This window comes from Hirundo rustica, chromosome 9, assembly GCF_015227805.2.
Source record: "Hirundo rustica isolate bHirRus1 chromosome 9, bHirRus1.pri.v3, whole genome shotgun sequence".
Classification (NCBI taxonomy): Eukaryota; Metazoa; Chordata; class Aves; order Passeriformes; family Hirundinidae; genus Hirundo; species Hirundo rustica.
Genome location: NC_053458.1, coordinates 14,026,819 through 14,044,680, shown reverse-complemented (window position 1 = coordinate 14,044,680; position 17,862 = coordinate 14,026,819). Strand labels below are relative to the sequence as shown.

Sequence of the window (17,862 nt, the reverse complement as noted above, 5' to 3'; positions counted from 1 at the left end):
TACATTCTTCTGCAGGGAAGGCTTAATCCACTGATGCCAAATTCATTCCAGTTGAGGACCCACCCACTCAGAGAGAAGTGAAAGGACTTACATCATGTTTCTACAATATCTGAGACTGCTGGCTCCTGAATCCACTACGAAACTAAAGCAACTTGGCAAAGAATTTTCTCTGCCACATCTGAAAAATGTTCTTTGATGCCCTTCAGTTGTGAATGCAAAAGGAATCTGGAGCCTCCGGAAAGTGTTTGACAGACCGTGGATGTTATAATTTTGAGGGACATTTTAGTTTGGGGGGAGTCTTAACTGAGGTCCACTTGGGCTCCCTTCAGTGTGAGTAGGTAGACTTAAAGCCAAAAGCTCCAAAGGAAGTTTACACCAGCAGCCAGTACTTCACCACTGCCACCCTTTCTTTCTTGGCATTTGATGTTTCCTAAATATTTCCCAAGATATCCACTGGTCAAAAAGCCCCCATGTAAATATAGAAGCAGAGTTTATGTATTCTCTTATTGATTTTTAACTGCAGTTCACCACAAGCCTCTCAAGAGCCATAAAGTTGCAAGGTGGGGTTTTTCCTGATGTTTGAGACCTAATTTAACAAAACAGGTTCTATGCTTTTGTTGTCAGTATTGCCCCCTACAAGAAAGCGTTTAATCAAATATTCTATGGATAGTAACTACATATTAATTCACAGGAGGTGACAGGTGCTGTGTTGAGGTCAATGTCTTGCAGAACAGACAGGTTTTTTGCAGAGATAAGCTACAGACTGCCTTAATGGGCAAGTCCAGCTGCTCCGTTCTTGGCCTTTATCTCCTATGATCATTTGGCAGAGTGGGTGTAGTCTTTTGCTATCATCCAAGCAGCACTTTTTTCAGTTACTTATAATTGTTCGGTAGATTATTCCATATTTGTAGAAGATACTCCTGTAAACTTGTGCTTCAGAAGAAATTGCTAATTACTGTTATGGAAAATTCATATTGACTTGTCTCTGTAACCGGCCTTGTGATTGTTTTGTGAGTGATCTGGCTGCCATCAGCTCATTTGAAAAAAATTCTTACAATGTATTTTATATTATCTTTATTTGCTGCACTTCTGAAAAGTTGATTTTGTACATATTGGGTAGAGGAAAGCAAACAAACAAACAAAAAAATCACATTTTTTCTTGTATTTTTAGTAGTTTGGCAACATATTCACATTGCTGCGCGTGAACTATAGAGGCAGTGAAACATAAGTCAGAGTTGGTGGTATACTTGTCTGACATTTGATTTTAGTTTACTCACACACATTTGGATAGAAATACTACTTTTGTAGTCAAAGTTATTAAAAAATGCATAGCTGTTTAAAAAACGATATAGTAAGCCACTTTCAGGGTAGTTAGTTACTTGCATATTTACCATAATTGAGAGGTTATCAATATTATACTGATTGTTCTTACTGTATATTAAGACTGAATCGCCTTCTACAGAATTAAGATTAAAAACAAAAAACAAAAATGGTGGTTTTAATTTATCTTTTTAGGTCTTTTCTACAGAGATCTCCAAGTTAATTACAACTTTTAATTTAAAGTAGACTAAGCTATATTAAATGCCTCAGTATCTATTTTTCTTCAGAATTAAAAATGACCTTAATTCAGTTTAACATAATTTTGGATGTGAAATATGCTAGGTTATCTGAAGGTCATTTTAATTCTAGCTGGGAAAGTTCAAAGAGTTCAGCAAGCTTTCCTACATACTCTGCACCCAATAAGTAAGGAATGATGAGGAATTAGTAGACTCACATCTAAATCTAGGCTTCACTGTATTCTGCTCAAATGTACATCCTGTAAATTGTGTCCCTCTGTCACATATCACTGTATTGGTTAAAGAAGTCTAGCTAAAAAGGTTCTTAATGCATAATCACCTCTTCTATTGTAATATCTTTAGTAGTGCCATCTAAAAATAGGAAGAGACTAAGATGGTTTTCCTGGCTTATTTTTTATTTCTAGAAGCGCATTTTTAAAATAGAAAAAAAAATCTCTTTCATAAACCTGTATTTTTACCCCTTTATCTTTCTACAACCTGCTGTTTTTATCTCAGACTTACAGCACAGTTTCTAGAAATACTGGGTGCTGTGCATATACCCCTAACTGAAGGTAGTATGTCCCATTTGCTCCTATGTTTATTATTTCTTCTGCACACATCATCTTTTGCTGCAAGTGTTTTCATTCTAAAGAAAACAGTTATCCAAGGCAGCAACATGCAGTTTCTTCATGGTTCAGACCACTGGCAGCTGAAGACAAATAAATACAAGCTTTTTCTTAATGTTCAGCATCTTTCTTCTGCTTTATTAGTGTTGTTATTCCTTGCTCAGGAATTCCAGCTCTGTGTTTTTCTGCCTCTGATATCTTTGTCTTATGGTATTTTCTGCTCTTGGTAATATCTAAGGTTGTAAAGTACTGTCCAGTCCAACACTTATTCAAGTACTAGTTTCTTGGCAGATTCTAAATTGCCTCACCTGGACTATGCTTCTCCCAGGAGTCTATTTCTGTATTATTTGCTCCACTTTCTGTTGAAATCCAGTGACTTTTTATGGTTGGAAGAGTTTTAATTTTTTTTTTTTTTCAATCTACAAATCTTCAATAGTTCTTATCCTATGGCAGGGTAATGCCACACTTTATCGTACACCACTAACAGATAAAATTGTCACTTTTAAGCATTCAGGACCAAAGCATATGACTTTAATACGTTTCATTTTTATTTAGAATGCAATATTCCTCATTTTTTTGTAACAGCTTCATGAATAGACTTCTTTTCTTGGATTGCTGAGAAGTGTTAAATATGCCAAATGCATCAGCACTTGCTATTTTCAGAAGGAAAACCTCCTTCTGATAGACTTGCTTTAAAATAACACTTACTGCTTCCAGATGTACACTGAAGTGTTCTTGCCTTCTTTCCCAGTAGTTTCTCATATTTCCAGAGTTTGAACCTTTAATTTCTTCTCAGTGTCTTTTTTTATTATTATTATTTTATTTTTTTATTATTGCTGATGCCATGAATGAGTGGTCATTCCAGGCTTAGAGTGTTTCACTAGATGTTCTTCAGTCAGGTGCCTGCAGTGCTTTTTCCTCACACTTACAAGCCAGAAAGCTAAATTTCTAAAAGAATATTTAGACCAGTAACCTTTCCTTAGGAGAAATAATAAGCAAAACCAATTATAGTATCATATTCATAAGTGTCAATCCATTAAAAAAAAAAAAAAAATTGTGCAAGAAAAAAAGAGTATAAGCCACTTTGCATATGAAAAAAAAAAACCAAACCCAAACCCAGCCAAAAAACATCTTGTAAAGTTTATTTACTATTTTTGGATTTCTTTTGGCTTGTCTTTGACTCACAAAGCTAAAAGGAGAAATATCTGCAGTGCATGCCAAGAAGAACTGATTAATTCTCATTAGCACAAAGAAGAAGTGGTTATTTCAAGTGGTTGTAATGCAAATGTCAATATAAGTTTTTTTCCTCTCAACTCCAGAGTCTGAGAAGCCATTGTCAGACTGTGCTTTGATATTAGTAGATGTTCTGCATATTTGATAGATGTATGGCTGATTCACCAAGAAAGAGAAGCTGAGTGTTTTCAAGCACTGTTTTAATCTCATGAAATAGAGACCTTTGACTTCTATTTGCATTTAGTCCAAGCCAGATTTTCTCTAAACTCAGTTTCACATCTGAAATATAGAGGTAATTTTCTAATAATAGCTGAAGTAAATGTAATGCTTCCAGTGAAACTTTTATTTTTTTAAATCTATTTTAAAAGATGGTAACCATGTGAAATGCAGTTTTTGCAAATGAATGTGAAAGAAAGAGCCTTTAAATTGGTATTAAGTATTATGATTTTAACCATCATATTTACAAGAAAGAACTCCATTCTTTTTGTGCAAAGAGCAGATGCATCCCCAAGTAATATATTAGCCAATAAATGTCTACTTATAAAAGTTATCCCCAAGCATTTCTAGTTTTCAATGCTGTAATTACTTTCAAATAATTTCAGGTAAAATGAATCAGTCAAGGTCTCTGACAGAGGATATATAGCAATCTGACTGTCTTGAGGATAACATCTGCATTTATTTCTTATGCTCAGGTGCAACATTTTAACTCAGATGGCATTATATGTGTAGATCACTTGAAGTAGCTAGATATCAAAGCCTGTCCTTTGATATTTCTCCTCAGAAATCTTCCCTTCCATCTGCTTTATCATAGTAAAAGTTATCCTGTGATTTAATCAGATATTTTTTGTTCCTCCTAGTTTTACTTTTTTAATACTGTTAAAGAATATTATAATTCCATTCCTCCCCCAAAAATGTTCTTTTCTATTACCCAAAGGACTTATATGTTTTTAGTTTCACACTTTACTTTTCCCTCTTTTCAGTCCTTTCTGGCCTCTGTTTTCTTTGCTACCCTATTCCATTTACTTGCTCTTTCCCTTCACTCTACTGCAGATTTACTACCAGAATTGTTATTTTGTAAGAGTTCACAAAAGCAGTGGAATTCAGCAGCACAGTTTGGTGGTGTTTGGCATCCCTTGCCTCCTCCAAATATTTGATACATTAGATCTTAATTTTCACTAGTGTTGAACAAAAATGAAGGGAAGTCTAAATCAGTCAGGGCCTTTCCTCATCATTACTGAGAAGACAAACCAGATTTCTATCCCCTGAGCACACACAAACAGGGGCAAAAGCCATAAAAGCCATTGCTGATGAGAAACTATTTTTTTCTGAAGTATCAAATGAAATCTTGATTTCTCCATACTCAATGAAGTTTTGCCATCAGTGACATCAGGATGTTACCTGCAACACTGGACCTGCACCTGTTTTCTAGTTTTGTGCCTGTTACTCTTCATAAGCTACCTCAAAGAAAATACTTCTCTTACATCTTTGAATTTCTGCAATAACATTGCATTAATTTATTGAAAAGACAAGAGTATAGTTGGCCATATCCATTCCTCAAAGTTAGCGTAGGGTAGTATATTGATTAGGCACAAAAGACATGTTAGAAATGGTTCTTGGATAAATAACTGATTCCTATAATTTCTTAGAAATGCTAAATCCAAGTTGCAATTGCTCTCCTTTGTTGCCCTGAGTTTTAGCCTTCTGATGTTTACATTCCTGTAGTGGAGTCTTCTCACGCTTGTAACATGAACAAAGTGGTTGTTTTCACATTCCCCTCTGATGAGGGACAGTTGATGGACTTCTAGCCTGGCCAGTGGAGTGGAGAGGTGACAACCTTATTGTCCAATCCTTGGTCATTGTCCAGAACCTATATAAGCGAGGTCATCTAAATAAAGTTCCCTTCTTTTTGTTCTGGACTACTTGAGTGTATCATTTCTCTTCGTGTCATCTAGCGACACCTTCAGTTTAAAGTTTATTTTCCCTCTGGATGACAAGGGAGGAATATTTTTTTCCAATTCATTGTCTGTTTGGAGGGGGAGCTAAATGGTTTGTATATTGATCCTTTAATATGCAAATATTAATAACACAATCAATACCAATACTTACTGTTTTATAGAGTGCTTTTTCATCCACAAATTTGAGGGTTACACAGTTAGAAGTAAAACGCTTTTGAAAGTTTCAGTGGTGTTAGAGAGCAGGATTTCCATGGCAGCTGGGATTTCAGCAAAGGAGGGAAGAGAAAGGCTGGGCTGCTGGACAGAAGAGAATGTTTGAAAATGGTAGGGAGAAGAAAATGAAGCCAGGAGAATTGTAGCACATATGTGTGCAGGAGAGAGGAGAAGAGATAAAATATTTATGGAAGAATTGTAGAATTTGCCTCATGCAACAGGAAAATATGCAATATAGTCTTTTAAGAAAGATAATAAGAGATGGTAACCTATCTCATTTGGAGAGAAAACGTGTTGCTCTAACAAGGAGAAACTGTGATTTTGTTACAATCTTGGCAATACACACACTGTCCAGGTTCATCCCTGCCTGTGTGTGCTCCATGTGTGCTGCTGTCTTTTCCCTGATGACTCTAAGTGGAATAATTTGCAGACTTCTGGTCCAGACACAGTCTTTTAATATATATTTGTACAGCTGCATCACAATAGGGACCTAATTTTGAATAGGGTCTCTGTTTTCTACTGTAACTGAAATAATTAATCATAGTCACTCAATAATGCCGTCACTGTCACTTCTTGGACATAAAAATCCAATGAGATCATAAGGAAATGTAAATTATGTTACTATTATCTATTATAGTTAAAAAAAAAATACAATCCATAGTCTGAATCAAAACTCACCATGCCTATGTAAAGTATAATTCTAGTAATCTTTTGTTTCTTTGCTGTAACAAGCAGCTGCAGGAAAGGATTTGCTAAAATCTGGAGGATTCTCCTACCCCAGACTGTGTTTCTCCACAGGCAGGGCTCCTTCCCTTGCGGGGAGTTTGGAGTCCACAGCACAGACAGGGCAGCCCCCTTTAAATCTCTGTTTTATCTGGTTGCCTAGACAACCCCTGTAAACATCAGTGGAACAACGTGTGGTCTTCAAAAAGCTGGGGACCTTGAGGGAAAAAAAGAGGTCATTTGGGGACAGACAGATCCAGTGTAGCCTTACCTATATGAGGAGACATAGATTTTTTCACAGGCTTGTTTTGCATGTTTCTTTTTGAATGTTTCATGCTCTTGTAGCTTGTTTTAATTTGTGATATATGGAAAAAATAAACATGTTTTCTGGCAGCAGTTTTTTTCTTGTTTTCTATATTGTTTTCTGTTGTGATATAAATATATACTGATTAAATATTTATCTGTAATGAAAGAAGAATATGAAAAGGATATTTTGACTACACAAAAGTGACAACTCCGCTTACTTTTTTTGATATGATTTTTTTTGATAATATGATTTTTTTTTTCATTTTGAGGTGATAGCTTTAGAAAGGTGAAAAGCCTATTAGAAAGCAACTAAAACTACTAGTGAAATTCAAATAATAGTGAAAAAGTTACCATCTGCATTATGTGTGGCCATTAAACGTGATAAATACAGGGGTTAAATATTTGTTAGCTGATAAATATTTCAAAGCTTTTTCTAACTGATATGAAACAGCAGGTTCTATCTTACACAGATTTCTGAAGAATTAATTTAAAAAAAAATCCCAAAAAAACCCCTAAACAAGAAAACAATCTGGCAGTTGTGTCCCTGATAATTCAGAACTTTTTTTTTTTTTAATTTTCCCAGCTAATGTTTTAAAATGTTTCCTCTCCTGGCAATGTTTCAATACAACAAGTTACTTCAGAAAATTATTATTATTACTACTGTATGTTATTGTTAAAAGTACTAATATAAAGTCATTACATTACTTATTTTCCAGATTTAAAATATTATATTATTCCTATATATCCCTCCTGCTGTCTATGAAGTAATTGCTATCCATGAGAGATATATAGACAGGTGAACTTGGTCATAGATTAAAAACTAATTAACTTTGAACTCCATTTTATATCTCTAATGTTTAAGATGAAAATCTCCATTTAGTTTGTGTTAGCATTATAGGTCTATAACTTGTACTCAATATAAAAACACTCCTCTTAAAATTCAGCTATAAAAAGCTTATATAATTTCATATGTAAAATCTTTGAGTTTGCAATTAAATGATGAAAAAAATCTGAAGTAGTAGCTTTATTAGGCTAACTGGATCTCAAAAATTAACTTTTGATTGAATCCTGTGAAAATCATCCTTGCCTTCATTTTTCTGAGAGAGGAAAAGGAATATAAAGCAATTCTTGTTTACGTAATCCAAATTCACACCATCTTAAGTGCTACATAGTCTTTAAAATGATAGCGAGGCAATCAGAAAATATAACTGAGTCAAAATAGGGTAAAATGCAGAATAATTGAATGACAATTTTAATCCTCTGTTACTGTGGCTGGATCTTTGAATGGTAAGATCTTACCAAATCTTTATGGAGCAGCTGAGTCCATTGCACTTTCTATAAAATGTGACATGTTCTTTCTCTTCTATTCACTGTATTGCAGCAGACTTTTAGTCTGATATAGGGAGTAGGATTGGATTTGGATTGTAGCAAACCTATAATCTGCCACTGTCTGCTCTGGATAGTTGGTGGCAAAATTCTTATTTTTAACAGAAGCACCATGCTTTAAAGACATGAAAGTTAATATCAGGCTATCTGTTCTACATTTGCATCCTCCTCATTATCTTAAAGAGGGATAAAACAGGTTTGGAGACATGAGTTATTTTGTGCATGGAAATTTGCATTTTCTCAGTGAGATCAGTTCATAGTGTGCTTCCACAAGTCCTCACTCTGCACATTTCAGTTTATTTTATAATCTTCGTTAATAGTTCCTGTTTGTGGATAGAGACAATAGAGACAAATTTTCAGTCTCTAAATGTCACAGAACAAGAGCAAATAGATATCATTCAGTCTGTAGAAAATGTTACCTATGTTAGGGTATTCTTAGTTGTCCTGCAAGTTAACCCCTATTTTGTTTACCTTTTCTAGAACCAGAAATTCCTGTTGTAAACAGCAAGCAATATTTGATTGAAAGGGCAAACAAAACTCTATTGCTGAACAGGGAAGTTCCTTCTGCACTCTGAATTAAATTTCATATGCCTATCCAGATAAATATTGGTTAAGTTAATATGAGATATACTGTACAAAAGTTCCTTGTGAAAGATAACACAAAAACAGAAGTCCTACAATCTCTGCTACAGAGTTTCAAATTAAATAAAATAAATTAATTAAATTCCAGGTTCCTCTAAATCCTATTTGCGTCAGGGCACTGAGGGCACTAATATGTGTTAAAGGCGCTGAGAAGCCTTAGCGGAGACCTCCCCACAGCCCTGGGCTCAGGAGCTAAGGTCAGCCCTGAGGTCACAGTTCCTGCTGTAGTTACACTGGAGGAGTACTGACCACCTCTACAGCCACCGCATGGCCGTGGCTCAGGCAGCTCCTCAGCTTGGATTCACTCCTGGTTCTGTTATGGATCTGCCTGGTAACTGCTGGACCGTATCCTTGGCTACTGACTGATTTCCTGGCCTGATCTGGGACATGCCTTGTCACTGTTATAGTGCCTTAGGGTATGATTCTTGGTTGGGTTTGTCCACTTTGGGTCTGCCTTGTTTAGGGCTGCTCTCTTGGGTTATGGGAGCTCTCTTAGCCCATGTTCTCTTAGCAAGGAGTCCTGCTCTTGCTGCCTCCTGATATGTTGCATCTTTATAATATAAAAGGTTCATTTAATTTGCAGAAGACTAAGACGGCTGCACATACCCAGATTCAATGAGTACTTTCTGTCAGTGTCTTCTTATGTTCTGTATTTCTTTTGTGCAGAGATGACCTATGACAGTAGTTTCTGATCCTGCAATACTTAGTGCCATGTGGCACAAACTCAGTTTTGGTAGAATTTATCACATGTTGCAAAAGAGGCTACTGTCATTCTAGACTTAACTATTCCAATAACTGCACATGGCTAGATAGTCTTTATCCCCACCACAGTAGTTTCTATTTTTTCTCTGCAGAAGCATCTTGCCATTTTTATTAATCTGTGACATCCTGGCTTGAGTGGACAAGAAGCAATGTGTGCTCCCTCCGCTGCTCACGCTGCCTGGCTAAAGGGCGCTCCAGGAAACAGAATTGCATTGTCGAGGCACCCGAGCATCTGACATCACAAATAGCTACTTAAGCCCTGATGGATCAGAATTCAGTACATGTAGTTAGATGTCTTTGCATTTTGCAGCCCAGCGTATCCTGGAGTATTGGTATTAAGAAGATTTTTCTGCTGTTTAATGAGATTTCTTTGTCTCACTGCCCTAGAGAAGTCAGTATGGATTCTAATGTCATCCTACTATGTTGCAGTGTCTCAAACAACTACCTAGTAATGAAATGTTTATGATTGTGAAAATATTTCATCCCTTCTTCAGTGTTTCACATGATTCAGAAACCTCTGTCATCTCCTTGTAAAGAAGGCTAAGTATTCTACTTTGAAAAATCTAAAAGAATTCTATAGTCCAGCTGTTGTCATTAAAAAGTGTTGGACACCATTGCAAAATTAACTTACAGTTGTATAAAAGAAATAAGCTTTCCCCAGCAGGCTAAAATTGTTATCCACACATTTGGAAACTGCCTTGAAGTACAATGGTAACCCAGACAAGGAGGTTCTCATCTAACCTAGGAGTATTTTTGATAAATTTGTGCATAGAAATATTAAGGAACTGAAATATTTCAGTGTTTTAATAGTGCATGCTAATGTAATGCAAACTTCGTATTAGTAGTCTGCATACAGTTTTATTCTATTTAAGCAAAAATCAACTCCTCAATAGTCCTTTTCATATGAAAAGTAGTGTGTTTCTGTGATATGAAGTTTTCTGTAGTTTAGCTACTGTAAAGAACTTGTGTCTAGAACAAATAGTTTGGAAATGAATTTACTTGGTATCTCACCTATAGAAATGCTCTGCAGAACACAGATTCTGAAGGTACTGTATGAAAATCCTACTTCATATTAAGAAATATTGAAAAGCATACATTAATATATATAAAATATGCTAAGACTTATCACACTCTGACATCTAATCTATTGAGCATGTCAATGGGACCTAGGTGGACTTGGGCACTTCCTTCAGCCAGGGCCTCCAGAGATCATATTTCAAGCGGTTTAAAAAGTGTGAAGTAAATTAGGTAAATGTTGATAATAGATTTTTCTCAACCTTGTGTGTATTTCAGATCACTGTCTCCTGCGTGGCTTTTGACAATGTACTCATCTGATAGGCACAAATTCATTGCCTGATGTAACATTGAACCAGTGGCCTTGGAATACATTTGAATTTGTATCCATTGCTTTAATAGAAATGCATCATTTTTACCTGATAGGAACATTGGGAGAATAACTTTTTTATATGGCATTGCCAAGTGAATACACATCCTTTGTTTAGGATGTGTATTACCCCATCCAAATTACCCCAAACAAATTCTAGCATCTTATGTAAAATGATTTCTTTTCCTCCCAGGCAAAATTTAAATTAAAAAGCATGAGACCATCATAATAAAAATAAATGCAAACTTTTCTGTCAATTGAATCAACACCTTCAAAAGACGTAGAGCTTCTTTAAGCTGTAAAGTTTAGACACCAATTATCTATCTCAAATATGGTTATGGTGATAGTAGTATAACACCCAATAATTGTCACATTGCAATATGTCAAAGTAATGAGCCAAACACTTCAGACATTTCAACAAACCTGTATGGATGAATTTCCATTTACACCTGGTAAGATGGATTGAACAGATACTGAGAACTTTTACACCATGAAAGGACACGCATGGGGAAAAAAGCACAATTTTGCTGGGGTGGAAGTCCCATGCCCACTTTTCTCGTTTTTTACCATATTGCTTAAAATAATTATTTTATTACTATGTCCAACTGCAAAGGAGGAGCAGCTCACTCCCCTCTTCTAGTTGGGCCTGCATGCCAGCAATAGCATAAGTATTTAGTAACATTGTATGAACATGCCCCAGCTTGTGAATATTTACAAAAACTGGTTTTATTTCCTGGATGACCATAGTATCAGTTGACCAACAGATGCAAGTTTGCACCTTCCTTCAACTTATGCCTCATTTGATCTTAAAGCCTTCATACAGTAGAATATTTTTTTTCTTCATGGGTGCTCAACAAAAGGAAATATTTTTCCAAACTGCTGAAAATCTAGGACTTCCTTTCTTAAACAGAGGAAGACAGCAGATGGAAACTTGAAGATATTTGAAGAAGAACCTCCAAGCTTTGATTACTAAACAGATAAAGATGCTCTGAAATTATATTTTGTGTGGTTTAAAATATAAATGTTCCTACCTTAAAGCTGTTCAAAATTATGCCTGAACCAAAGGAACCTCATTAAGCTTGAGGATAATTGCCTGTAGTCTGTGGATAGCCTTGGTGTTATGGTATCTGCTTACATCAGAACTGAGTTTCACCCAGAGCATGTTTGGAGTGATGAGGACAATAAAAAGTTATTGTATATGAAATGCTACGTTATGTCAATATCATATTGCTACAGCTTGTAAATTCACATTGATCTGTATAATAAAAGATGTTTACAGCACTAATGAACTCAATCAAGTGCATGTTTGCTAACACATAAAAAAGTAACAGGCCATCTTGCTGGGCATTTGATTTCCAGGAGATAATCCCAGACAGTACTATGAAGATTAGAGAGAGAGAGGAGAAAAGAAGCTGTGACAGGCTGGCAATATCTGCCTGAAACACCATCCCCTGTTAGCAGGTGTTGGTGCTGCTGGGAAGCTGATGCATGGATTTTGCTAACATGCTGAGCAGATGGCTTATAAAAGAAATGGGTGTTGCTTTTTTAAGCAAAAATTATGTATGAGCTGAGAAGTATTGTAGCAAGAATCCTAAGGGAATATAAAATATAGGGATGGCAGTTGAGCTGAACCTTGTTTCTTCATTGGTAATGTTTTCTAGGCTGACACTAGGAAATGGATGGTTTATGATAGCACAGATTATGTTTGGACATAGCTTTATAGCAAGTGGGAAAATGCACCTGTTTAGAGAAGTGTAATTATCTACTTAGTAAATATATTCTGAGTGTTATGCAAACAGAAGAAAACACACTATTTTATAGCTATTAGCTAAGAGGAATAGTTATAGCTAAGAGGTATAGCTATAACTGTATAGCATAAATCTATATGCTGATTCTGTTTCAAAGCTTTTGAACTTCATGATTGTCCCATTTAATGTTTTGAAGCTCTTTTTGGCATTTGCCAGTACTAACAGTTGCACAAGGATAGAGCCTGTTTCAGCAGCAGTGGTAAAATGAAACTTCAAGTTTTATGGACCACATCAGACTGTGCTTCCTGCAGCTCTGTAAGCTGGTGGTTGGGTGAGCAGGAGAAATAGGTCTGCATTTCCAAGTGTATTTTGTGACTTTGTTCAAATACCAGTGTTCTTTAAAGAATTGAATTATCCTCTTTGTAATTTGAGGACATTTTATTTACTGAGTTGGAGATGGATTACATATTCAGCATCACAGTGATCATAGTTATACAGGGAATATGTTCATAGTAACAGGAAGGGCGAAATAGGAACTGTGTTCAAATAACTCATCAATATTTCTCTTGAAGATAGAACTGATCTGATTGCCCTCAACATTCTTTAACTGTAAAATTTAAAATTCGTAATGGACTCCAGAACTTTTATATGGAAAAACAGGAAAAACCTAAGAAAATTCTTAGAAATATGTAGATTTTTGAGAAAGCACTTTCTTCCTGATCTCTGATTTTCTGTCTTTCCTGTTTGTTCATTTGTGAAATTCATAAGATTATCTCCATGCCATATAAAAAGTATTTTTGATACTATTTCTATTTGCAATTATTATCTAGGCACATCTGTTCTCAAGTGCATCAGTATTCAATATTTAAACTAGCTCAATATCAAAAATATAATTCTATTTAATGCTCCTAATTAAGCATCTGTGTATTTAATATCCTGCTTTGGTTTCTTACTACATTTTGTTAGCTCTAATGTTTCAACATGGATGTAGCCAGTACCATTTACTTTCAGAGTGATTCGGAATGCAGATCGCATTAAAAAAAGTAAATCTGATCTGCTTCTGGGAAACAACTACTAAAAGCACGTTCAGGAAGAGATTAATGCCTCCTGCCCCCCAGGAATGGAGAGGAGAAAAAGTATTTCTGCCAGGATGCTCTGGCCTTAGCTGCAAGGATGTGTCATGGGTTGTGCTTTCCCAGCTCAGAACAGCATCCACTGGCACCAGCCCTCTGAAAAGAGGAAGCATCAGCTGCATCTAGTAGGGGAGGCTTTCCCTAAAATCCTCCCAGGAGCTGATCAGACCACAGCTCTATTCCCAAACTTTAGGTTTGCCTGTGAATTATAAAGCAGCAGCTGGGTGCAACCTCCCATCACAAACTCCTGCTTGTGGTTTGCTGCTCTTCCCAGTATATAGTCTTTGCTCAGCAGAGGTGTGCACATCGCTTGGGGTGGAGAGGCTTGGTTTGGGCTATGGAATGTGGACACACCTCTAAAACAAAGCAGGCAGGGTCTGCTACAGGCCCAACCCGAGCTTTGACCCAGAGACAACAAGCAATACATGTCAGCCTCGTAAATGGTTTCATCTGCAGTCAGCGGCAGCATTCCAAATGACTAACGGAAAGAGAATCAAACCTTTCCTCAGGAGCATCCTGGAACACAGCTCTGGCACAGCTGTCAGAGAAATGACTGTTCACATGGGGACGAGCTTAGATCCCAGTGCTTTAGCATGCGTTTTCTATCACTAAAATTTAGACCTGTTACTGCAAACACTTACCTACACAAACAAGGATGGGAGCTTCTATCAGATTACAGGTTTGTGGCCAGAAATTAGATCTCTTGTGGTGTTTTTTTTTTGGTTTTTTTTTGTTTTTTTTTTGACAAGCTCAACAAAGGTTTTAGTGGCAAATAAATCATAATTTCTGCATATCATTAAAACCACAATGTAATCTGTCATCCAACCCAATGAAAAATACCATGTCTGTAAAAAGTAAATTCTTCAACTTTACAAGCTACAAATTGATACCACACATGAGAAAACAATCTGATATCTCTCTAGGATTTCCTAAAGGATTTTTCATGTGGTTTTCTGTCCTTAAAAATAATTTGAGCATTTGCAAGAAGGCCACAATCTGTTCCTATTAAAGTATCAGCTTACCTCAAGAGACGTTAAAACAGAGAAAAGTAACTTAATGCCGATCAAGTTGCAATTAAATTTTCATTTAACATTGTCAACTTTGTTTCAGTTCTTTCTCATCAAGAAATAGAAAACTTGAAACTAGACCTACTGAATATATTTATTTCTAACTGCCTTAAAAGGGTAGTTGTAGACATTCACATGGAAGGCATTATTTTAGACAAGGGATTGTACAAAAAATAATTGATGGAATTGATTTTAAAGGTATGTAGTAGTGAGGAACGTGTGATATAAGAATGCAATAGTATGAATAATTAAGATAATTAATTAATAAACCTGAAGAAATCAATAAAATATTACAGCTAGTTCCATGGCAAACATAATGCAGCCAAAATCAAATGCCATGGTGACTTCCACTGCTTGCGAACTGGGCTCCTAACCTTGATAAACACGGTGGATACTACATAATCTACTGAGATAACTGACTAAATTTCAGTTGGGGTTTTATTATTTATTCTTTAGGTATTCTTTTTTTGTGAACCTTTTAAATCTTCTGTTAAGTCCTTAAAATTTTTTATTTGCTAGGTGTTTCTCTGTTTTTTCAATCTTTATTGCATTTATCTGATTAGGTCACGTGCCTTTATGTGAGGATGCAAAGTCTCTCAGGAAAAGCCCGAAATGTCTGTTTCAGAGCGGCAAGCAGCGGTTGTGCACACGGGAGGAAAACATTTGGCTACGGGTTCAAACGGGAAGAAGAAAAAAAAACTGGAGCCGCGGGCAGGGAGCACGGATCTGCGGATCGGGCAGGTGCCAGGCCGCGCGCAGAGAACCGCCGGCAGCTCCGGGCCCGCGGGCGCCTCCACCCGCCCCGGCCCCGCGGGCCCTCGGGCAGCGCCCCGCGCCTCACGGCGGGGCGCGCTCGGGGCGCCCGCGAGGCTCCTCGGCCGGGGAGCGCTCCGCAGCGTTACTAAGGCGCTTCCTGGCAGCCGGAGCCAGCCCCGTGTCCCGCGGCTCGGAGGGGCCGAAGGGAGACGGCCGCAGCCGGCCCTTAGGGCGGCGTGGGGCGGCCCACCCCGCTCCTCCCGGCGGCCGCGGGCCGCTCCGGCCGCTGCCCGCGCGGCCGCCGGATCCGCTCGCGTCCTCGGGCGGCGAGACAGCGCGGGCCGCTCCACCGCGAGCGGGTGGGGGGGTACCGGCGGACCGGCGGCGCTGCCCCCGCCAGCGGCACCGCCAGCTCCGCTCCGCGGACGCCGCCCGCCTCCCCTCGGGCGCAATCCTCGCTCGTACCTGTGTGGGAGGGCCCGAGCTCCCCGCCCCGCCCGGCCGCCGGGCCGCCGGCGGTGCCCCCTCGCAGGGAATGGTTTGTCCCGGCTCCCCGCCGTAACCTCCCGCTCCTCCTCCCTCCCGTGCCCGGCGCGGATGCTGCCGCCCGGGATCGCCCCGCCCGGGATCGCGCCGCCCGTGAGGCGCAGCACGCGCCGCCCGCGAGCAGCGGAGCGCTCCAGGACCGCCCGCCCGCGCCCCGGCAGGTGAGGTCAGGGTGAGGGGCCGGCGGGGCGCGACGCCTCCTCCTCCTGCGGCGGCGGGGGACAGGCTGCCACCCCCGGGGAGAGGCGGCGGAGCGGCGGCCCGCCGTGATTCAGCATCGCCGGCGGGGAAGGGTAGCCGCGTCCGGCCGGGGGGGCTGCGGGGATGCTGGGCGACAGGGGGATGCCGGAGCGGGATCTGTCCCCGGCTCGTGGGCGATGCCGCGGGGCGGGAGCGCGGGGAAGTGCCGGCTGCCCCGCCGCTTCTCCCCGGTGCCCCGGGGCACACGGAGCAGCGCTGTCCGGCCGGGGCCGCGGGCAGGTGCGGCGGGAGCGCGGGCAGCCGCCCCTCGGGAAGTTTCCTCAATGCAGCGGGCAGCCCTCGCGCAGGGAGCGAGGATGACTGCGCGTGTCGCAGTGTGAGGAATAGGGAGCCAGGAGGCGTTTCAGGATTAAAGGTATTAATTTTATCTTCTCGCCGCCCTCCCCCCAGTTTTCGCATGCGAAGCCCATCGTCTTGTGCGGGTCGTATCGCATGTACGGCCTGGTCTCTTCAGAGCTTGTTAAGGTTAAAATGGGATCGTCTTTTGGCAGTGGTACCCAGTGGAGGCTGAAATGTAGAACAAGTTAAATCTCTGGAGATGCAAGTCAAATATCTTCCTGTGCTTTCTGTGCTTAGCTGGAAGCCCATAATCTGTGGGACCTTTTTGAATTTCTGCTGCTGAAACCACACAGAATTGCGAGCAAAAGGGAAAAGCAATTGATGCTGGAATTTGAACATACTGCTGAACTCTGTGAAACTGACTTAAGCTCCCAATATTGATTTCTTTTGTGCCTTTCTTGTGTATTTAAGCGAGTTTGAGTACTAAAATGAGGTTTTATTCCTTCTTAAACCTCCTCCATCTAAACCAACCAAACACACACATCCCAACCACCCTTAGTTCAGTATACTTTTCTCTCTAAATCCTTCATTAATTAACCAGTGTTAGTACCTATCTAGATAACATTCAGAGAAATCCTGCTGGTTCTTTCCACATATGAATGATTAGAAGTACTTTTCTCTGTGGGTATTGGTTGTTCCCCAAATACTGCAGATAATCTCAAAATATACAGTGACTTGGCATCTGTAGAAGCTTTTATCCCTATTTTAAGTGCTGTGATGGGGGTTTTTGCATATTATGCAAGAAAGCCTAGAAAAATAGTTATCAATTTTTTTTTTTTTTCCCCTTAGAAAAATGCCCCTATTCTAGATTTCTAATGGTTTGGATACATTCCACATATTTCTAAAGGGATGTGCCCAGCACTTTGGGAGTGTTAAAAGAGGCCAGGAGATCAAGCCTGTCAGCAGTTATTAGGTAATTATTCCAGTAATCTAACAGACATTTTAGTAATCTGAGGCTCAGGTTTGCCATCAAAATAAAATTTGTTCCCGTGTTCTTCCAAAGCAGATAGTGATAAACTGGCAGCATAGATTTAGTTGTGGACAAGTTTGAAGAACTTCGAGCTTAATTGATCAAGAAGCAGTTAAGACACAAAGCCATCTTGCATTTTTTGTATAGTTTGGATTTTTCTCTAAGATGTTTCTAATGCTGTATGTTGGTTATGAAAGCCATAAATAGAATTTTGAAGGTGAAATGTGGCAGATTGATGCTGACTGCTGAATGTGCT

At 39.1% G+C, this 17,862-nt stretch overlaps 1 protein-coding gene across 3 annotated transcripts in view; it reads left to right on the top strand.

Annotated features, from left to right (window-relative positions):
* Positions 1–16,109: 16,109 nt before the first annotated feature.
* TTLL7 (tubulin tyrosine ligase like 7) overlaps positions 16,110–17,862 on the top strand; it is a 65,819-nt gene continuing 64,066 nt past the window's right edge. For all 3 annotated transcript variants that reach the window (XM_040072836.1, XM_040072834.1, XM_040072837.2), the window contains exon 1: positions 16,110–16,197. The gene's annotated coding sequence lies outside the window, so the exon portion shown is untranslated. The remainder of the gene's footprint in view (positions 16,198–17,862) is intronic.